A 22,500-nucleotide genomic window follows, 5' to 3' on the forward strand; every position below is an offset into this window, starting at 1 on the left:
ATTTTCAAATAGTGCTTGGTGGAAAGGTAGTAATGTTCATGCATCTTGTGCATTTTGCCGTTTATGCTTTGTACTGGTTTTAGAATGTGTTCATTATGAACATGTTCAAACTTTTACGATTGTACATTTGCAATCAAATGGGTATCATTCAGATATATTGCTTCCATTTGCCTTGCCCTGTATCAAAATCAAGTTTAATAATTGATGTCAGCCAGATTAGTTTTTCACAGTTAGTATCCTCCTTGTAAGGTTCACAGGCAGAAAGAAATACATCCAATGTGCAGTTAAATGTTGTTCTCCTCTTCACTGTCTCTTAATGCCTTTTACCTTATTTCAATCACTATAAAGTAAAATCCTGTTTAACCAGATTTTACTTTCTGAATTTTTGTACTTTTCCTTTTTTCTTTTCCTCTTTCAAAGATAAGATACCCTCATGTTAACATTAGCCCGTTTAAATCCTAGATGTCAACTCAATCTTTAAAATAAAATATATTTGTTTTTACTAGTTTTATTCTAGCTTCTTCTTCCCATTTGAGCAATCAGATCACTTGATGGTGCATCAAACATTTTCTAAACCATGAATATCCCGATGTCTACCCTTTGGCTTGCAAACCCAAGACAGGCAGTTATGGAGACCAGACAGCAATCCTCTAAAGAAAAGAAAAACATTATTATTAAATGAGGTCCTCTTCTTGGTCTGTTTAGTGGACTTTGTAATATGTATCCCAGGAGAAGCACTGTGCATTAGTAGCCATGTCCAGTTTGATTATGGGACAGACTCAGTTAAGTCAATGATTTCTTATCCTGAAGAATATCTCTAACCCACCTACGTATACTTTTTGTTAAAAAAAAAAATCTGAGAATTGTTCTCTGCATTCACAATAACTGGTATAGCTTATCTAATCAAATAAATCTCATTTGTCTTAGGATGATAATCTTACTGCACATTTCTCTATTAATATGTATCAACAGCACCTCCAGAGAATGCAATTAGTAGGTTCTTTGATAGTTACACAAAACTCCACATGGTCTTTTCAAGGGTTTTCCCCTTCTACTGCTTCTCAATATATGCTTCCAATGGGAACTGTAGTGGGATCTCCTTGGACTATTTAGAACATCAAAGACTATAGAAAGTGCCCCACTTTCTGCTGGTGCTTTAGTTGGCTGTGCATTTCATTATAGCCTCTGAGGGACATGCTAACACAAGTTACTATTAGATGGAATAAAATATGTCTTTTCAGCTGTGACAGACCTCATAAAATTAAAGTTAATTGATTTTTCCACAGATTTTGAGTAATTACTTATTTGTCCATATACAAGCATAACTTTATACAGTGCACTAATAATACAGACAAAGGGATCAAGATGATAGTCAAAAATCATTTGATTACTGTGCCTATAACATACTATTTAAGAAAGGGATACTTTGTCTTGTATACTAAACCACTTTCTTATTTGTTTCAGCAAACAGCTTTCACACAGATGGCCAGAGTGGAATGGAGTTGTCAAAACTTATGTCAGCTGACATAAAAACCAAGTGCAAGTTAATTAACCAGTGTTCTACACTCTATAAATCGTAAAAAAAACAAAAACAAAAACGCTGAAGCTAAAGAACAGAGGATTTGAGCTCCCACTCCTGTGCTACACGGCACAGGTATAAACCTGTTAACTACTGCTGACATCTTTACATTAGATCCTCTCTAGTTTGATTGTGTTATTAAAGAATTGCTTAGTAACAAGTGTGGGTGGAAGTGATATATTAAAAATGGATTTCGTGCTATATTTGTTTGTGTACTTACTGTGATGAAATTAGCTTCCAGATGTTATATTTGGAAGAAAAGGGAACAAAATTAACTTTGTGGTTCAGGGCAAGTAAGAATTCCTTTCATTCCAGTTTCTCCCAGCCCCCAGCTATGTAGCTGTTTCACAGTCTGGGAATCCCTTCAATTAACATGACTAAAAATGCTATATAATCCTGCTTAACGTTAAAAATAGACAGCCATCTTCCTTTAATCTAGGGTAACACTGATAATGCTTAACTAGACTATGCGTTTAATGTTGAGCCCACCAAGTGTGAGGCATAATTTACAGCATTTTTTCACTTTCTTCTCCAGTTTTATATCCTACATTCAGTCTCTAGTAACTGAATTGATATGCATCACTTTTCAGGTGAGTATTTTTCCTATACAGTATGCTGTGTGCTGTAAGCCAGGAGGAAACAAATCAAGTGCAGCATAAGGTAACTACAAGCTGGACAATCTGGGACAAAAAATAAATGGTGAGCTGCCCTGAAGTATAGCAGACTGCAGAAAAGTATGCCACAGGATCACACAGTGGAAGGTCAAAAGAAAACTGCATAAGGGATGCTATAACAAGTTTGAAAAACAGAAACAGTAAGCAAAGGTGTATGCCAGTTTGCAAAACTTAGCCCTACCATTACCCCCACCACAAACAGCATATTTCTGAATCGCATAACATTTTAATAAAGACAAAAATACTGCTGAAATCTATAAGCTTAAGCAAAGAAAAAAGTGTTTTACCTACCATTTAACAAAGTAGGTGAATTTCAAAAAAGGAGTTGAAAGTTCAGGTTCAGCAGTGAACTTGTGTAGTTGATCCGTGCTGCCTGCCCATATTAGGAATATATCACCCAGGTAGATTTAAATAACATTAGCAAAGCATAAAGGAACTTAGTTTGAAAACTTCCTCTAGTTCCCACTGTAACAAAACATCATTTACAAAGGTTGGGGAGCAATCTGCCCCCATTGCTACTCCTTGCAACTGTTTAAAGTACGTTCAGGTCTTTTTTTGATATTCACACAAAGTTCATGCTACAACAATGAACTTCTTGGATGTTGAAGTAAGGAAAAATGGAAATGATAACTTTTCTACTTCGCTTTACATAAAACCTTTTTGCAATGCTTTTCTACACTACAAAATATGTCATCTTACGCACCAAAAGACAGGACTAGTGAAAAGTCAGTTTATAAGAATCTCAAGGCTCTCTCTGATGATAAAGAATGCATAGTACAGTTTCTTCTTCTTCTGGCTTTTCCAGGTTAGGGGTCACTACAGTGGATCACCTGTCTGCTCATGACTGGCAGTGGAGTTTTATGGTGTCGAGTTGCCAGCCTGGCGCCCAACCTTCCACAGAAAGCACACACTCATGCCTAGGGCCAATTTAGAGTGTCCAATCCACCTATAGAATGTATTTGGGAGGAAACAGGAGCACCTAGAGGAAACCCACGCAACACAGGGAGGACATGCAGACTCGGCACAGAAGGCACCCCAGCCGAGGATCAAACCAGAGAACCTCTTGCTGTGAGGCAGCAACACTAACCACTGCACCACCGTGTCCACCCAATGCATAGTACAGTTTGATAAACTGAAATCAATGTTTCTAGAATGAGGGTATCCAGACACAGTAGTTGATTACCATTGCACACAAATTCTTAATGAAGTACTGTAAGATTTGCTCCTATTATAAACGCAGGGCGATACAAATTATAATGTTCCAATGTTTAATAAAAAGTATTTTTTATTTATTCATGCTAAGCACTCCATATCAAAATAAAAAAAAATGCAAATGCTGTGCAATACTAAAATCTTGATGCAATTTAAATGAGGAACTTCTCTCTCATATCTTGCTACAGGCATACATGATGGCAGCCCCTGGTTTTCATCCTGGACCTTGACTGAACTGTTCCTCACAATTTGACAATTACAATATATGGTAAAAAGGGACAGCAACTTGTTAGCTAAGTGAAGTTTGCAATTCCTTCATACTAACAACTTGGTAAAAGAAAAAGAAAATTTCTGTTCTCGACATTGTGATATGGGTTCCATTTTCTAACAAACTACAGTGAAACAGTTTCAAATGGATAAATCAGAGCATTCCTTATTTTCTCAGACGTGAATACATAGCTTACTTCTGCCTACAGCCTTGTCCTCTTCTCACATTACTGAAATAAATCTCAGAGTTTTTCATTACCAACATCTCTTTAGCAAGAAAAGCAAAGACATTCAGATGCTGAAAGTACTACAAAAAGAGATGTGTGTGTGTGTGTGTGTGTTTAGAGAAATGGGGCTTTCATCCTCTGTTCACTCCAGTCTTTGTTCAAAGTTTACTGATCCATCCAAAGACATGATGAGTTAGTTGATTCATGGACAATGTCTCCATTCAAGCACCCTTAAATGAGCTTTCACACAGAGACTAAGGAACAGGATTTTAACTTCAGTTTATAACTGAAACATACTAAACTGTGCATTTTTTTGAAAACGGGTGATACTTCTCATTCTTACCAGAAGGTTGTACTAGCTCATCCTTCCCCTCAGCACTGAAAAAGTATGTTAAATATGACACCCCAATAACATCTAGCACCTTCAAAATTTCCAGACTGATTTCATCTATTCCTGTAGTCGTGCTTCACCAGATCAATTTAGTTGTTGCAGAGACCTCATCAATAGAAGTGGACCCAGCCCCATAGGCTGTTTCTTGCAATGACTTCCCAGAAGACAACATGCCAACTAGGCAGAGGAATTCCTCCATCTGTTACTTCTACATCCTGACAATGACCATAGATGTGGTCAGCATTTCTCCACATTTGCTCAGAATAGATTGTGCAGTGTTTCGCCTCTTCCTCCTCTACTTTTGAGTTGGTGGATGGTTTGGAAATATTTGTGTGTGGCCATCAAGATGTCATTTGCTCTATGACCTCATCAAACTTCTTGTCCAACTAGTGATCAGTTTACTGATTCACCACCTGTCTTGAACATATGCCCATAGGACTGATGGCACAACTACAATGTCAGACATGAGCCTTTGGACTAAGGTGCTTTAGCACTAAATAGATTTCTAAGAACATTCCAGTTTAAATATGGTGTTTGCTGTAAACACCTCTCAGGTTCAGATTAGGCATGTTGTTCCTCCCAGTCATGCCCCACTGGGTAATACCATCATTCCCCATTTGGGTAGTGAAGTCTCCTAGCAGAACTAAAGAATTAGTAGGTGGTACCCTATTAAATACCTCACCTGCAGTCTAAAAAGGCTGAATATTTGTACATATATACAAACAAAAGACAACATTTATCTTTTTGCAGCTTGCATTCACCTCAACATGTCTTCCAAATTAATGTACTAAACTCCAAGTATATAGCACTTCCTGGTAGATTTTTTTCAGGCTGATCCCAGTTGGACTAAATTGGATACATAGCTGTCATGCACTTGTTAACAAACACTGTTCCAAGGTCTGGCTCCAGGAATAGGACTTAGTATCCCTGCTCTGTTTGAGTTTCTCTGATTCTTTATTGGAATTTTCATAGGGACTTTTTGGATAATTGCTTGCCTGGACTCTTTCTTAACCAATTTATCAAGGGTGAGCCTATCAAGAACACAAAGCTCTAGACAACATAGATATAAGGATCACAAAGCCACACAAAGCCTGGAAAGGTCATAGTCTCATCAGAAATGAATTTGTTGTAATGGAATGATAATGGAAAATTAGACTGAGGAAGTACAATGCTGGTCATAAGTGAGATGTAAATATGGATACCTGCATTCAAAACACAAACATACACATACACACACACACACACACACACACACACACACACACACACTAAATGCACACTATTAGTAAAAGGCAAAAATATGAGAAAAGACCAACTATATTTTAACAACATTACAGGAAAAAAGTTCCTATGAAGGAGTAAATTGCTAGCCAACTTTATGAAGGAAATGAGTGTGTGGCACATTTCAACTTTTGGCTGCAAACACAGCTATTACTCTACAAAACACCCTAATTGTATACTTTTGAGTGAATTGCTAAGGAAGCAATTTTTTGTTAGATTTGCTCTGCTAAATGGGAAGTTTTCCTTTGGAATCCATTGTTATATTACAAAAACAGTATAAGCACAGCCATCTGCAAATTGTAGTAATTCATTGCTCTTATTGTACTCCTTGAAATGGCTAACAATAATGGAGAAAAGAAGGAAGCCTGTGATACTTGTTATTGCCTTTTTGAGTTGAAAAGGCAGATTTCTGCATAATCATGTAAGTATGTTATAAGTGATAACCGCTGTGATGATGTGGGGTATTTTCCAGCTATGCCAACAGAAGTAGGACAGTTACTGTGTAACATATTCCAGCACAGCTAGCTGGAATTTTGTAAACAGTTATATGGCATTTGTATATCAAACTGATTTGTAAAGATGTTTGTGCTGAAAATGTATTTGTGAAGCTGCCTGTGTTAAAAATGTACCAACAGTGTGCCCTGGTGGACAGAAAAAGAAATATATATTGTTACTGTTTAAATGTATATGTTTTAACAGAGGATATTGGAAGAGAAGAGGTTAATCTCAATCCACCTAACTTTGAAAATAGTTTGAAATTAAATTACCTGGCTTAGGCCATAAAGATTGTATCTTACAGTTCTCAATGCAGCCAGAGACAAAAAGTCTGTACTAGTAAGCTTTCTGCATTGTCTTTGGGGTGAACTAATTGGTATTCTGGAAGGGTGGAGGTTTGAAATTGTTTTATGACTTCCAGGAACTGCAGCAGATCTTGGGAAAGCTCTGTGTGTATTATTGACACACATGTACTAAATCCTGACAGCTACTAACCAAGGGGGTAGCATGGGAACCAGAAGTCAGATGATTAGATATGTATGATGTCATTCTGTAATCCATCACTAAAAATTATATTTTAAATTTTAGTTGAGACTGAAGTCTCATGGCAGTCTGTTTTTGGAACCTGACAGAGAAGAGACCCCTCAACTACTTCATCTTGCCTTGCTCTAGTAAGTGAACCAGGGAATAGTAATTCTTTAGATCAGTCAGGAATATATAGTGAGATTACTTAAGTACTGTTTTTCTGTGCCTGTGTAAATCTATTCATCTGTGTTATTTTAATATTTCCTGTGACTGAAACTCTTGTTGACAGTAAATAGGTATTTACTATCATCATGTTCTTTTCTTATTTATTATTAAATATATTTAAACTTTTCATTGTGGCTGGTCTTTTACAGAGTATTTTAATCTCTGAGAGTATTTGTATTTATTTGGTGACAACTCTGGCTGCACACGAAAGCCTTGCTGTTGATCAAACTACTATTTGTATTAATATTAATTTCACTCAGTATAATTGGATACCCTTGCAAGTGCCTTAGAGTAGCTGGCTTTGGAATGTTTGGTGGTGGTGTAACTACCTTATAGTCTGGGCAGAAGGAGGCATAGCTAGTAAACCTGTGCCAGCCTCTCTCAGGTGTGTGTGTGAAAGTCAAATCTAAAAGAGCATGTGTGTCAGCTGTTTGGAGCAGGAACAGGAAGCACTGGTTTCACAGAGAAGGTGCTGGAGAACTTGGCTTGGACACTCTGCTGAGGTCTCTACTCTATAGCTGTGCCAGTGGGGAGTCTTACTGGGGATCTGGAGGGAGACAGATAGGGAAATCCAGACCCTGGACTGAGTGTGGTCCCTGTGTGCTCTTAGGGGAAATTGTGCTTGATGCAGAGAGCTGCATCTGGAAATACAGGGTGTATCCATTTTTGTTCCAAGTGAACACCCCTCTCCGGTGCCAGTGGTAAAGATTCAGGTGCCTTGATTACTGGCCCAGAATGGGGACATCACAAGTTTAAAAACAATGCATGGGGTATACATCTCACCTTATATTTTTGGTATGCTCCTCATAAATTTTGTGGTTTTCCTACAAATCAATGGGGATTGAAATTACTAAATCATGATGGTCTTTTGAGTTTGAAAATTGATATCTTTCAGAAAAAGCATCCTAATGCAAAACCTATTTTTTCTGTCAACCTTCTGCATTTATAAGAGCAATGTTTCTAATTTGTCTCTGATTCTGGACCTTTGTTTTCCAATTATTTCTTGTTCTGTCCAGATTTCTTGTGTTAAGAGGTTGAGAGGTATGGAATATGGAATGATGAAGAGAAATATCTGACAGTAGGGCAGGGAAGATAAAAGAACAGGCAGTGTCAAATGCTTTTTATGGGCTCAGAAAGATGGCTGCATTATAAGAACCTTGGATGAGATGAATATAGAGGTTGTCAGTTTGAACACAGTTATGATGCCTGCACTATAGCCTTTTATAAACATGTATTGCTTGTCAGAAGTAATGTGATTGTGTCGTACATAACATGGAAGGTGTATGCAAGTATTTTTAATAATTTTAACAAAGGGACCTATAATTGCAACAAATCAATAATTAGAGGCAGTATCATGTGCTGTGATGCTTTCCTCATAAACGCTGTGGAAGTAGTCATTACATAAGCTCTAATTGAAGAAAAGCTGGATTCATTTAATTTCAGAAGGGCAATCTGTTTATTTAACCCCTATAATAGTTTGTTCACTAAACTTACACTCTCAGATGTAAGTATGAAGGGCAGATGGTACGATTCCAATTTTTATCATTAGGGGTAATATATAATTATTGACCATGGAATGGATAAGGCCAGTCTGTAACAAAATGGGATAGGTTAATTCAATAATTGAAAAGGGAAATTGACTAGGTCTAAAATGGCCTGCAAGGGCAGCAAGCCTAGTACTTACTAGGCATCTATTAGTGTAATACTTAGTGTTGTACATGTTTAAGAGACTCTAATAAGGCAAGTGCATGTGGGATGTCACAAGACTCTGTCTTGCTTAAGCAATTGTTGGTATTACTGTTAAGATTGTGGATGCTTACCTACTTTTTCCTATATATCTTTCTGCTGTTGCCTTAGCTATAGTTATCTATGAGAAAGTATAGAATCTATACTGACCAAACAATACATTGTGTTCCAACAGGACCATAGAAGTTCTAACATTATCAAATTCTAGGCAATTTGCAGTTGTCTGTTGTTCAAATGCTCTTGCTTACATTATATTCAAAACTGATAGGGTCTGGTTTTAGAAACCTGAACAACACTGTACAATTGAGTTAAACCCATGAAACCACCAGGAGAATCATACCTCTCAACCTCAAAACATCTGGACACAGCCATAAATAAAAGTGGGACAAAGGTCCAAACATAGGGACAATTTTTAAATATTGCTCTTACAAAGTTGATAGAATTTACAGGTTTTGCATTAGAATTAATTTTCTGAAGGGTATGAAGTCTGAAATTCAAATGTCTGTCATTATTTTCTAACTTCAGTATTTAATGATTCCCAACTAATTTGCCAGAAAACCACAATTTTAGGAAAAACGGACTAAAGATATGAGGCAAATATCTGGGCATTCTGCAAAACTCTGTACAGCTGAGAGGGATGAGAAGCATCTTTATTCAAAGAAACAAATTTTTCACAGACAGAAGGGACAAAAATGGAATGAAAAAAAAATAATGAAATGAGAAGAACCAAAATTTTACTTTTTGTCAAAATTCTACAACTTACATAAATGAAATGAGATGGTAAAGTGAACTCTAACCACTGAATATAACCATTTTGGGCTTAACCAAAACACCAAAGGGCAAAAGTGAGCAGGCTGTGGATGTTGATTCATTACTGAGACTAAGCAGAAATTCCTTAAGATTCCAAGAGCAGAATAAGTATTTCTTAAACTTCTGTAACACTTATAATTGTGCTATACAGTTAATCTACTACATTTTGCACTGTTATAAAGCTTTTTTTACTGTTTCATTGCATTTATGTACTGTTTTATACTGTTTTAACTGTATTTTTCATTGCTAGATATCGTTTCATTACTCTAATTGCATGTTTGCTGAATTACTTAACTGTAAAATGCTTTTTCATACAGAGAGTTGTATTTTCTGTTTGTGAGTGCTCTGTGTTTTTCTGTGCATTTTTTTGAGGTTTCTGTGTTCTAGTCAGGTATCATATAACTGATTTATTTGCAGTTAAAAGCATTCTCTAGAGTCTTCTTGCTCCTTTATCTGTTTAAAACTTTCATTTAGTGGCTACATGTAGTAGCTGTAATAGTGTGCATTACTATAATTGCATTTTTATTGAATTACTAAACTGTAAACTTTTTTCATATGGAGACTTGTATTTTCTGTTTGTGAGTGCTCTTTCTGTGTATTTATGGTGAGGTTTCTGTGTTCTTCTCAGGTAGCATAATCTTGATTGAGGCCTGCTGTTGTCCAGGCCTGGTAGTTTTGTTTGTTGAGTTTCCTGTGTTTCTGGCAGCCATTTCGTGCTGATAGTGTGTTGTCTTCATTATTATTGAGAGTAACAGGGTTTCCTAACCTTCTGTAACACGAGTGACTGGGTAACAGCAGGGGCTAATAGAACTGAGTAATAATTCGAGCTTATTGATTCTTCCATCCTTTTTGGTATATAAACCCTGTGTCAGCAAAGGGCTGTGCTTGTATTTACCAGGCTGTGGATGTTGATTCATTACTGGGACTAAGCAAAAATTCCTTAAGATTCCAAGAGCAGAATAAGTATTTCTTACTCTTTAAACCAAGACAAAGTCAAGTACCACAGAAAAGGAACTCAGTACAGCTATACAGTACAGTATAGTTCAAAAATAGAGCTGGTTTAATAGTAGTTTTAAAGCATTAGCTGTAATAGTTTCCCACCCCCTCTGTATTGTTGTCTTGTTCTTATACTTGTTGGCTTTGCAGTTGCCAGCCCATATTATATATTTGATCTGGGACACTCCTCCCAGTCTAGTGTCATTAGTTCATTCTACCTAATAGTGCGAGAACATTTAAGAAGGCCAAACCACTTAGATTCTTAAGCTTGAATTATGTTCAGTTCCAGCTTTCTCCTTTTCCACTTTACAAAAAAAAAATTCTAAGCTTATTTCCCCCCTTTCTGTAACTAGTCTAGGCCAGATACAGATTTGCTGTATCCTGGACTGTTTGTAAACTCCTGAGCCCCCCAAGCCTCTTTGTGTTGGAGGGAAGCCTGCTAGCTTATCAGTGGGAGTGGTAAGCACTAGCTAACCTATCTACCACATAATTATCTTATCATTTTTTTCACTTACCCGGTGAGGGAGGGGGGCGAGCCCCACCGGGGCTCTCGCTTCTGGCTCCAAGCGTCCGGGCGTGACATGCTTTGGGGACATTGTCAGGTGGGGAGTTTTACTGAGGCAGTACACCTGTCAAAGAGTAATGCAGGTGTCCTAAGGCAAGCTCAGGGAGGACAGAAACCTCCTGTGGAGCAGAAAGGCAAAAGATCGCTCGATCTTGATTTTCAGTATGAATACAGACCGTGAAAGCGGGGCCTCACGATCCTTCTGGCTTTTTGGGTTTTAAGTAGGAGGTGTCAGAAAAGTTACTACAGGGATAACTGGCTTGTGGCAGCCAAGCATTCATAGCGACGTCGCTTTTTTATCCTTAGATGTTGGCTCTTCCTATCATTGTGAAGCAGAATTCACCAAGCGTTGGATTGTTCACCCACTAATAGGGAATGTGAGATGGGTTTAGACAGTCATGAGACAGGTTAGTTTTACCCTACTGATGATGTGGTGTTGCGATAGTAATCCTGCTCAGTACGAGAGGAAGCACAGGTTCAGACATTTGGTGAATGTGCTTGGCTGAGGAGCCAATGGTGCGAAGCTACCATCTGTGGGATTATGACTGAATGGCTCTAAGTCAGAATCCTGCCTAAACGTAATGATACCGCAGTGCTGCGGATCTTAGGTTGGCCAGGGATAGCCAGCTGCAAGGTCAGCGAGGAGCACCACTCGTCACTGGGTTGGAGCACAGACGGAAGGGGGCCACATCTCTCCAGCAGTGCACTGCACGTTTGTGGGGAACCGGGTGTTAAATCATTCATAGACAACCTGATTCTAGGTTAGGGTTTCGTACGTAGCAGAGCAGCAAAAAGCTGAAATCTACTGAAAGTCAGCCCTCAAGCCAAGCTTTTGTCGCAGGCAGTAGGACGGGCTCTGCGCCCTCGTGGGGAGGGGGGACCCGTCCTCGGGCCGGCCGGGCCCACAAAAATGAACTCCTGTCCCAGAGACTTCCCATACTCTGGAACAGGCTACCCATCTATGTCAAGCAAAGTTCTTCATTAGCACTCTTCAAGAAAAATCTTGATGAGTGGATGGGAAATAGAAAATACACCCCGGGGATCACTTCTGTGTCTCTGCTCGACAGTAGCACAGGAAAATAACTTTCTTGGGTGGTGTAAGCCAGGGAACCTTGTTGGCTAGGCTTACGTAGGCCCTTGGGCTGATAGCCTAGTACCTACCTATGAACAATATAAGGAGTGACTTCTGGCCCAGAAATTGTAGTTATTGTCCACTTGGGCAGTTTTTCCATCTTTCTCAACTTCCTGATTTAAAAGCCCACATTTGCACTTGTTTCCCCACTTTCCTGTGACTAGTCTAGTCCAGATACAGATTTGCTGTATTCAGGACTGTTTATAAGCTCCTGAGCCCCCCAAGCCTTTCTGTGTTGGAGGGAAGCATTCTAGCTTATCAGCGGGAGTGGTAAGCTCTAGGTAAGCTCTAGGTAGCCTACCACAAGAGGAGGGGTTCCTGGCCCAGAAATTGTAGTTTATTGGCCGTTTGGACAGTTTTTCCATATCTCTCAACTTTCTGGTTTAAAAGCCCGCATTTGCGCTTGTTTCCAGCCTTTCATGTAACTAGTCTAGTCCAGATACAGACTTGCTGTATATCCAGGACTGTTTGCAAGCTTCTGAGCAGTGCCAGAGTCTGCTCTTCAACTTTTCCCTTAGATTTACTAGTTCTCTCCTCTCCTCTCCTGCACTTATACTAGCTTATTAGTCTAGCACTTTACCAGACTTCTTGTAGCAATTATTGTAGCACACAAACGTGCTAGCAGCACTAAACGTTCTATAAGGAACCAGATCCAGTACTTATTATCAATGCTCACCCCTCCAGGCATGTCTAAAGGTCAGTTCCCTGTGTTTTCTCCTATTAACTTGGTGAACTTGGGCTTCCTGAGGCAATGTAGCAACTGCCTCATGTACACTGACAACCCTCTCCTCTTACCTTCCAACACTCAGACTTGCGAGAGATGCACTTACATATCCAAACTGGAAGCCACGCATTCTCCAGCCAAGACCGTAAAAGCTGGTCAAGAGGAGAAGGTCAACACTTGCACCACACCACATGGAACACATAGCCCTCCAGAACAAATACCAGCACTGCCTTCACATAAAAACACAAACCACACACCCACCTTCGTGGAGGCTCTCAATAAAAATATACCCAAGCAGCAGAGACATCCAAGGCAGAAACGCACCCGACCACCACAACACAACACTAATCATGAGGCACATAACTCTCCTAAACAGTGTGCCATTCAACCAAAGCCCCTAAGGCAAAACAGTATGCCCAACACATTAGTCATAGGTGACTCGATAGTGAGGCATATCGATGTCCCACTCACTAGGTTGAATAAGGGTAAAGTAGCAGTCAGCTGCCTGTCAGGCGCCAGGATCTGCCACATAACACATGCACTCAGGTCCCTCAACAACAGGTACAAATATGACTGTCATTGTACATGTGGGTGTGAATGACCTGAGATGTACCTCCCTGGACTACATGAAAAGAGACATGGAAGAGCTCTCGGATTATGTAGCTCAGGTGGGTATGACCCTAGCCATGAGCAACATCCTACCATCACCCAGAATTATACCACAGTACAAGCAGAAAATGATTGATTTCAACAATTGGCTAAGTTTCTGGTGTCATTCAAAGGGGATCCAGTATCTGTCTGCCTGGGATGACATGATTAACAGACCTCGATGCTTTGCCAGAGATGGCCTGCATCTGCCACCCATGGGCTTCTGGATACTGGCCAAGGCTCCTGCAACCACTATAGTGCTTCTTTTAGGGGTTGTACCAAAGACCAAATTACCACCATAACAGCTACAAACATATGCAATCTGAGGGTCATGCTGCTCAATGATAGAAGTCTAAATCTCAAAATGCACTCACTCAAAGTACTCCTTAAAATGGAGAACATTGCCATTTGTGCTGTAACAGAGACCTGGTTCAAGGCAGCAGAAAGCACCCCTGCACTACCAGACTATAACTCATTCCACACCGTTCGGTCCCAGAACTTGGACCGAAGCTCCAAAGGTGGTGGTGTTTCTGTATTCATAAAGGATGCTCACACCTCCAGACTGGCAGCCCAACATAATGCATCAAAGATACTTCAGGTGCAGCTAACATTGGGTAAGACAGCGATTCAGGTCATAGCCTGCTATAGGTCTCCAACCATGTCTCAAGACTCGCACTCCACGTTCGTAAACACCCTGGAGAATATTAGGGTTCAACCTAACACTCTTACTAGGCAACTTCAACTACCCCTCCATTAACTGGGTAAACTACTCCTATACCAATACACTTGCCCAATGTTTCCTGGAATTCCAATGCCCTGAACCAGCTTGTTCATACCCCCACTAGAGGTAGCAATATCCTTGACCTGGTCATTATTAACATGGGCGACTGTTGCTCTACACCAATAGTCAGCTCCTCCCTGGTTAGATCTGACCACAAACTAATCACCTTGGAAATCCACAACCCCCCCCCCCCCCCCCCCGCAAAGGCAACCACCATGAAAAACTTCTCTAAAGCTAACTTTGGGCTCCTAAAAACAAGGTGGCTAACTTCACGGCACACATGCAAATGGAGAATAGTTGCGTGACTGCAGAATCATACACCAATGCACTGTATGAATATGTACACAAATACATGGATCTCACCATACCCAATAGAACCAAGAAGCTCTCCTCCAAAAAAAGGAAGCCAATCTGGTGGTCCCCTGCCATAAACAAACTCTACAACAGAAGGAGGAAACTGATGTGGAATAAGGTGAAGTTCCAAGAATGGAAAAACTCCCTTATTAGCCTCAACATAAAGTTGAGATCCCTCATCAAATCCTCTAAAGCTAGCTATGAAAACAGAATTGCAGCAGATAGTAGAGACAACCACAAGGCCTTCTATAGTTGATTATAGAATCTCCACACCAATATCCAGATTTGCTCTGAGCTACTACACAATGGTACCTCCTATACCAAGCCAACAGATACTGCCAATATACTGGCCGACAGATTCAGTACCAACTTTACCCCCATCTCCCCCCAAAGGATTAATTATAATACCAGTAGATTGCTAGGCACCCAGTATTACTGCTGCACAGGTTAAAACACCTCTGTCCAAGGCCAAGAATACAGCTTCTATGGGACCTGACAATATCCCTGGTTGTGTTCTACATGAACTACAGAGTGAACTGGCACCTCACCTGCGTGCCCTGTTCAATGACAGCCTCACCTCAGGCTTTGTCCCTACCAAATGGCGCACTGCTACAGTCATCCTTCTCCACAAAGGAGGAGCGACTACAGACCCTGGGAACTATCGCCCCATTAGCCTGATGAGTTTGATATGCAAAGCTATGGAACACATCATCATAGACCTAATAAACAAGGATATAGGGAATCTCCAAACTCTGGATCCCATACAGTTTGGTTTTCTGAAGGGAAGATCATGCCTGCTCAACTTGGTCGACTTCTTTGCGACAGTCACCAGAGCTGTGGATAAAGGCAAGGTGGTTCATACAGCCTACCTTGATCTGGCCAAGGCTTTTGATGCCATTCCCCACTCAGGAATCATAGAAAAACTCACTACACTTGGCATCAACCCCTCGCTCACTAGATGAGTTGCAAACTGGCTCATAGCTGGAACCCACAGTGTGAAAGTAGCTGACTCCAAGTCAGACTGCCGACTAGTCACAAGTGGAGTCCCACAGGGTTTGGTCCTGGGTCCTCTCCTGTTTGGTATCTACTTCTCTGAAGTCCAGGCCAACACGAAGAGACTCTGGCTGACAAAGTTCGCAGACGATTGCAAGTTGAGAGCTATTATTAACTCCCCAAGTTATGCTGACATCCTACAGAATAGCCTCACTGAGACCAACAACTGTGTCAGAACCATGGCCTTAAGCTCAATGCCAAAAAAATGTGTTATCCCCTTTGAAAAAAACCTGGTTCCATGAATTATCACATTGATGGTCGTCCACTGAACACAAAAGGTGTTATAAGAGATCTGGGAACATAGGTTGACAGCAACCTCTCTTTTGATCACCACATTGCCACTGTGGTCAGAAAGTCCTTCTATGTGGCACATCTCATTACTAAGGGCTTTGCATCCAGGAAGAAAGAGGTCAATGTCTCCCTCTACTCTTCCGTCATTAGACCAATCATTGCGTACAATGCCCCATTTGGCATGTATCTCACTAGACACCTGCAACAACTGGAGAGGCTGCAAAAGTACCTCACAAAGGAGATCCTAGGCCTTAAACACTTGTCCTATATGGACAGACTCAAAAAACTCCAACTATTCTCTGTATCTTATCACCTACTTAGAGGCGATCTCTGCTTGACTTACAAAGCCATGTCTGACCCAGCTCTGTTAGAAATGCTACATCTAAAGAAATCGCAATCCTTCTGCACCACACACTCCAGAGACCTCAACTTCATTACCACAATTAACAGAACATGCTGGTGGGACAGGTTCACTGTATTCAGAAATTCAACATTTTTGCCAATGCAAAAGTCACTGGACAGCAAAACTGTGCATAAGTGGTACATTTAATACATTTAAGGTAGATACTGGAGCTGAAAGTATTATTGAAAGAATATTCAGACAACTATGCCTGAGGATTGTCTGTGTCAAATGCTTCATTGCTGAAGAATCTTTGCAATAAACAAACTAATATGTTAGATGAAGCTGTTTTATATGTGCAGAAGCAAAGAGTACAAGTTATCACTTTAAATTTATTTACACTTTGTTGACCTCGTGAGTACCACTAGGCCAATGACGACTTTTTAGGGGAGAAGCCAGTTCATTGACCTAACATAATGGAAAGGTCTGCATGTGAGCTAATTAAGCAATAACCCACACCTGGGAGTGGGTAATGCTGGATTTACCCACGGTTGGTGTGTGAAGCCCGAGTGGCCAAATAAAGACAACCTTGGGTAAATCCAGCATTACCCACACCCAGAAGTGGGTTATTGCTATTATACAATGACATTTAAGAAAACAAATGCTTACTTTTCTTAAATAATGGCATTGTATAATGCCTCCGTGCTGCCCTTACGCAGCTGTCTGGTATTCTGCGGCAGTTCTGATGTATGTTCGGATGATCTTGTGTTCTCCGTTGCTGTAAAAAAAAAAAAAAAAGACTTATACTAATGGAAAAAGTCCGGGTGACTGGACCTTTTTCCATTAGTATAAGTCTTTGATTTACAACATGCACACTGACCAATCAGCGTGCACGTTTTGGAATATTAATGGGGGGGGGTCATTGTATAATATGCATTTTTCAATGAATTAGTGTGTAGATGCAGGAACAGTACACTAGAGGGTGCATTGGAATCAGGGACAATGATATGTGCAATTGCAAAGTCAATGATCTGTAAATTCACAATGTCAGTGATCCCCACATTCATGGAGTACATGATATAAAGTCTCTGGAACAAAGTGCATTAATGCAGGTTCGCAAAGCACAAAACAAAAAATTTATGCAAATACTACATTTCATATTTCTGAACAGGATACTGAACCAGTTACTGGACTAGCCAAGATCATGTCTAATTCTTTTCACTGTACTCAAATGACATAGAGCTGCAATTACTAAAATTGTGAGAGCAGAGTAGTCAGCTGACAAAAAAAAAAAAAAAAAAAAAAAAAAGATGTTTACTTTTTAATTAATTTATTTGCACTTGCTAACAGGGGTAGAGCACTTATCACATCTGACCAATTTAAGTGTTATACCAAGATGTACTACAGTATGAGTACAGTTAGAAAATACTATATCGATATAACAAAACATATGTTATATCAATGACATATAATAAGTAGCTAATCATTGAATTAATGGTGGAATTCCATGAGGGAGAGGTGAAAATGAAAAGGACTGTGAGGATAGATCAGGTGGTGGGATAGGGTTATTTGACCAGATGGTATGATTGTGTATTTAGCCAGAATTGTAGGATAGTTTATTAGTTGTGCACGGAATTTAAGACAAAACAGGTGTATTTAAGATTGAAGGAGAGAGATTCCCAGAGTTTGGGGTCTAAAATTGAAAAGGAATGGCCCTAGGTGTGCAGTCTGGATTTTGGGCTTTGCTGCAGTCACTCTGAATGGTTAAGGGATGAAGGGGGCTTATTTATTAGATTAGATGCTACAGGATGGAAAGTATGATTATTTAAAAGTCTGAACAATTGTGCATTAAGGACCAGATCATCCCTACTCTTAACTGGAAGCCATTTACCTTTTACCAAAGTTAAACTGTAGTGTTCATCTCTAAGGAGTCTGGGTGATAAAATCAGCAAATTTTGTTTGAGATGGTTTGTTTGACTGTTCTTTTTTTAGGATACAGCAATGACCAGGGGACACCATAATCAATTTGTAAAAGTACATTACCAATAGATGACCTGGAAGAGTGGGGAAAAAGGGGAGACACACTTTCTGTGCCCAAAAAGAGTGGGTTAATGTTTTATGTGTGTTGTCAAGATGTAGAGTGAAACTAAGATGAGGGTCTTGCTGTATTTCAGGATACCTGAAAGAGGGAACATTATCTAGTGCTATATTATTGTGATCATCAATTATCAAGGAGTTTTGGGTTCTACCGAGTTTTTGCCTGGTCTGAACTAGCATAGTTTTTTGTTTTTATGAGAAAATTAATGAGTTCTTTTATTATTACTCCATTGGATGAGAGACTGGAAGTCTGCTTGTAGGTCATGCTTTGGTGAACTTAGGAACTGATTCAAGAGGTATAGGACCATATCACTGTCATATAGTGAGAAAGGAATGTGAAGGCAGGCCAAAAATAAAGTCCTTACTGTAGATAAAAAATAAAACATGGTATGAATGGAAGCTTGTGGGACACCTTTATGTACTGTAGAAGTAGAAGAGTTGCAGCTGACAGTGACGTAGCAATTGCTGAGATAATTGTGGAACTAACAGATGGCATCAGTAATGAAGCCTTTTCCAACAAGGTGATCTAAGAAGGGTGGGAAGATTGAATAGATCACAGACTTTTGTGAGGTCATTGAAAATAGTTCCAGAGATTAAGACTTTCTCTGGGTTTCAGCAAGCAGCCATGCAAGAATAAGCTATTCCTGCATGGCAGGGATTGTTCCTGTTCAGTACAGCAGCGTGTCATGTATATTTACGACGGCATGCTGCCATGCTATAAAACGGACACAGTTCCATGTATGAGCGCAGTGGGTGTGTCTGAGAGCAGAGCTCTCACAATACACATGCCCCCTGAACTCCAGAATTGCCTTTTGACAATTAAAAATGAGCGAGAACACTCGTAACATCCCCAACCCATCAGGATAACAAATTTGTGTTCAAAGGCATAAGGGACAATCGTCCCTACCAAGCATACCTCTCAACTGTACAGATTTTCACAGAATGTCCAGATTTTTCACTCATATTTTTGGTGAGTTCCTCCAAAAATCTGTACCTTTCTGTCAAATAGCTTGAGGACTGAAGTCATTAAATAATGACAAACATTTGAGTTTAAGACTCCACATCCTTCAGAAAATTCATGCTAATGTAAAACCTATTATTCTATCAACTTTTTAAGTTTGTAAGAGCAAGATTTAAAAGCTGTCCCTATTTGTTCCCCCATCAGTTTAGGCTTTGTCCAGATATTTTGCTCTAAGAGGTTGAGAGGTATGCTACCAAGCCAAAAGTTTTTAGGATGACACAGTTAGGATAAGCACACAGCGCACACCTGCCAACTGTCAGAGTAAGGAATGTGGACAAAGACAAAAGGGACAATTTTCCCACAAAGCAGAAAGTTGATAAAATAGGTTCAGCATTAGCAGGGATATTCTGAAGGGTATAGATAAAAATAACACAACAACATTTTTTTTTTTTATAAATGCGATAAAGTTTAAGCATAGCTGCATGAGTGTGCCCGTTGCTTAGCTATGCTTAGTCCAGCTTAAACAGCACAAGAAGTTAAATAGCAACAGACATCCAACATAAGCAGTAATGCAATAGTATAGTGGTTAGAGCATATGCTTTGCAAGCAGCCATTCCTGGTTCGAGCCCAACTGTAACCAATTTGCATTTTACATGTGAAAGCTTTACATAAACATTTTTTATTACCTACAAAATAACGGGTCTACTTCAGAACGATGAAAACCCAAAATGTCGACCGTTCACATGAGTGAATAATCAGGAAGTTGATGTTGATTGTTTGGGATCGCAGTAGAGTGAAGATCGGAATATTTGCCCTTTCCTCACTGTAGTGCAATCTCGGAGTAGTAATATATATATATTTAGAGGGGAGTGTGGTGGGGTGCAGCCCCCCACAATACCAATTTTGAGTTTTTGATTATTCGCTCATGTGAGTGTTCGAGAGTTTGCATTTTCGTTGTTCTGACATAGACCCTAAATAACATATATTTGTTAGCCAGAGTACTGCATTAGGTCCAGATGTGAGGTATCAGTTAAATAAAGTTGTGAAACCCCCATATAAACACAAGTGCCCCACACAATATAGTCACACATGACTAAATGTAATGAAAGCACAGTGGTGGATGTCAGGGACAGTTAGCAAATTTATAATATGTAATGAAGGGTGTATATGATGCTATCGAATGGACTAAATAATGAATGCTATTTAGTCGATCCGATACTGTCAAAATGGCAAAATAGTGAAGTCACAGAACATTGAATTTTTTCCCCGGGAAAAAAATTGGTGGGCAGTCTTCAGGACTTTGCCATTTCCTCCACTATGGTGCGATCTCGCAGTTGGTATATTTAAGTAGGGGGGAAGTGAGGGGCGAAGCCCCTCACTTAAATTTGTGTTTAAGTTTATTTTTTTTTTTTTTACAGAGCAGCGAATAAAAATTTGCTGTTCAGTTTGTGCGATATTTTGTTGTTTTAATATTATCGGTGCGATGAAATAGCGTTAGCTATTTACATCGTACGATAATAGGATATAGACGCGTAATGAATGATGAATCAATGCCATACAGCAGATAGTCTATAAAATGAAAAATAAGCAATGCTAAGCATTGCACAGCTCTGCTTACTAGGTGTAAGCATTGTGTAAATATGACTGCTAAGCAATGAGTAGTCCAGCTAAGTGGATTTGGCCATCGGTAAGAAGGCTGAACCTGTCCCTTTAAGCACTGCCAACCGTAGCTAAGCAGGTTGGCCTGTAGCTTAGCTTAGCTCAGCATATTCAAAACCATCCAATCATGGCAAAGGGTGGGATATCGGCCGTATTTAAACCCTCACAGGCAGGAATACAGCTCATAACTGGTTGCAGCTTTGCACTGTAGGCAGTATGGCAGGAGTCAGTGAGAGCATGTGCTTCCATGCACAGCACTAGGGCATACAGGAGTCCAAGGTCATGGTAGGACTCCTGGTACAGAACTATGATGAGAGACTGCTGCAGGGCCAGTACCAAAGCTACCAATATAAAGTGGAAGCCTGGGACCATCTTGCCTGTGATCTCACCAGTGCCACTGGTATCCCTTGGACTGGTGAGAAGGTCCGGCACCACTATGCGACTTGAAGCAGAGAAAGAGGGAGCTCTTGGATGAGTGGGTCCAAGAAGCAAGGCAGAGGAGTGATGTCCCAGCAGTGTGCAAGTACTCATACTAATAACAGTTTACTAATGCCCAGCCTGTGTATATGATGGATAGGTATGCCTAAATATTTCTCTATTTCTTCCCTTACAGCTGCAGCTGAGCAGGATGTGAATCAGGAAATCCATGCTAGTAGGCTGCAAAGGCTGCGTTGCGAGGCTGGTGAGTAACAATCCTGCTTGTAGTAGTCATACTGAATAAATATAAAGTAGTAGAAAGTCACCTAGCAGTATAACAACTGTTGTATGGGTTATACTGAATAAACCAGACAATATGACAGCAATAGTCCCATATAGGTCATACTTAAATAAAATTGTAACTGCCTGGCAATAAAGGTCTAACTCCTGGACTGGTTGTATTTACTCTGGTATTGTATGGCATTTATTGTTGCATTCTCTGAATAGTAATGTTGTGTTAACCAGTGTTACCCACACTGTGCTACATAAAACAAATGTCTAGGAATGTCTGTACTGCAGTGTCAACCACTATTTCTCACACTGTGCTACATATATCAGACTGTACAACCAAGAGAGACTTAGACAGAAAACACCGAAGAGATAGACAGCAATATCCAAACAGCACACTGCTGTGACTTAAATTGTTGTGTCTTTAGCAGACACAGCCATGGTTCGAATCTTGGGAGTGGTAGTAATTTGTATGCATAATCATACCTCTCAGCTGTACAGATTTTTCAGAATGTCCAGATAATTGGCCCACAATTTCTGCCTGTTTCTCTGTTCCCCTGACAAATCAGTGGGATGATCTCAGAATTGTAGGCATGAAATAATGACATACATTTGATTTTTCAGACCTCAGAACCTTCAGAAAATGTATATTAAAACAAATCATGTCACTCTAGCAACTCTCCAAGTTTATGACAGCAGTATTCAAATCATGTCCCTATTTTTACCCCCATGTTGTCAAGCTTTGTCCAGAGTGTGTGCATT

Source organism: Protopterus annectens, chromosome 14.part0 (assembly GCF_019279795.1).
Source record: "Protopterus annectens isolate FY-2018-M chromosome 14.part0, PAN1.0, whole genome shotgun sequence".
Taxonomy (NCBI): Eukaryota; Metazoa; Chordata; order Ceratodontiformes; family Protopteridae; genus Protopterus; species Protopterus annectens.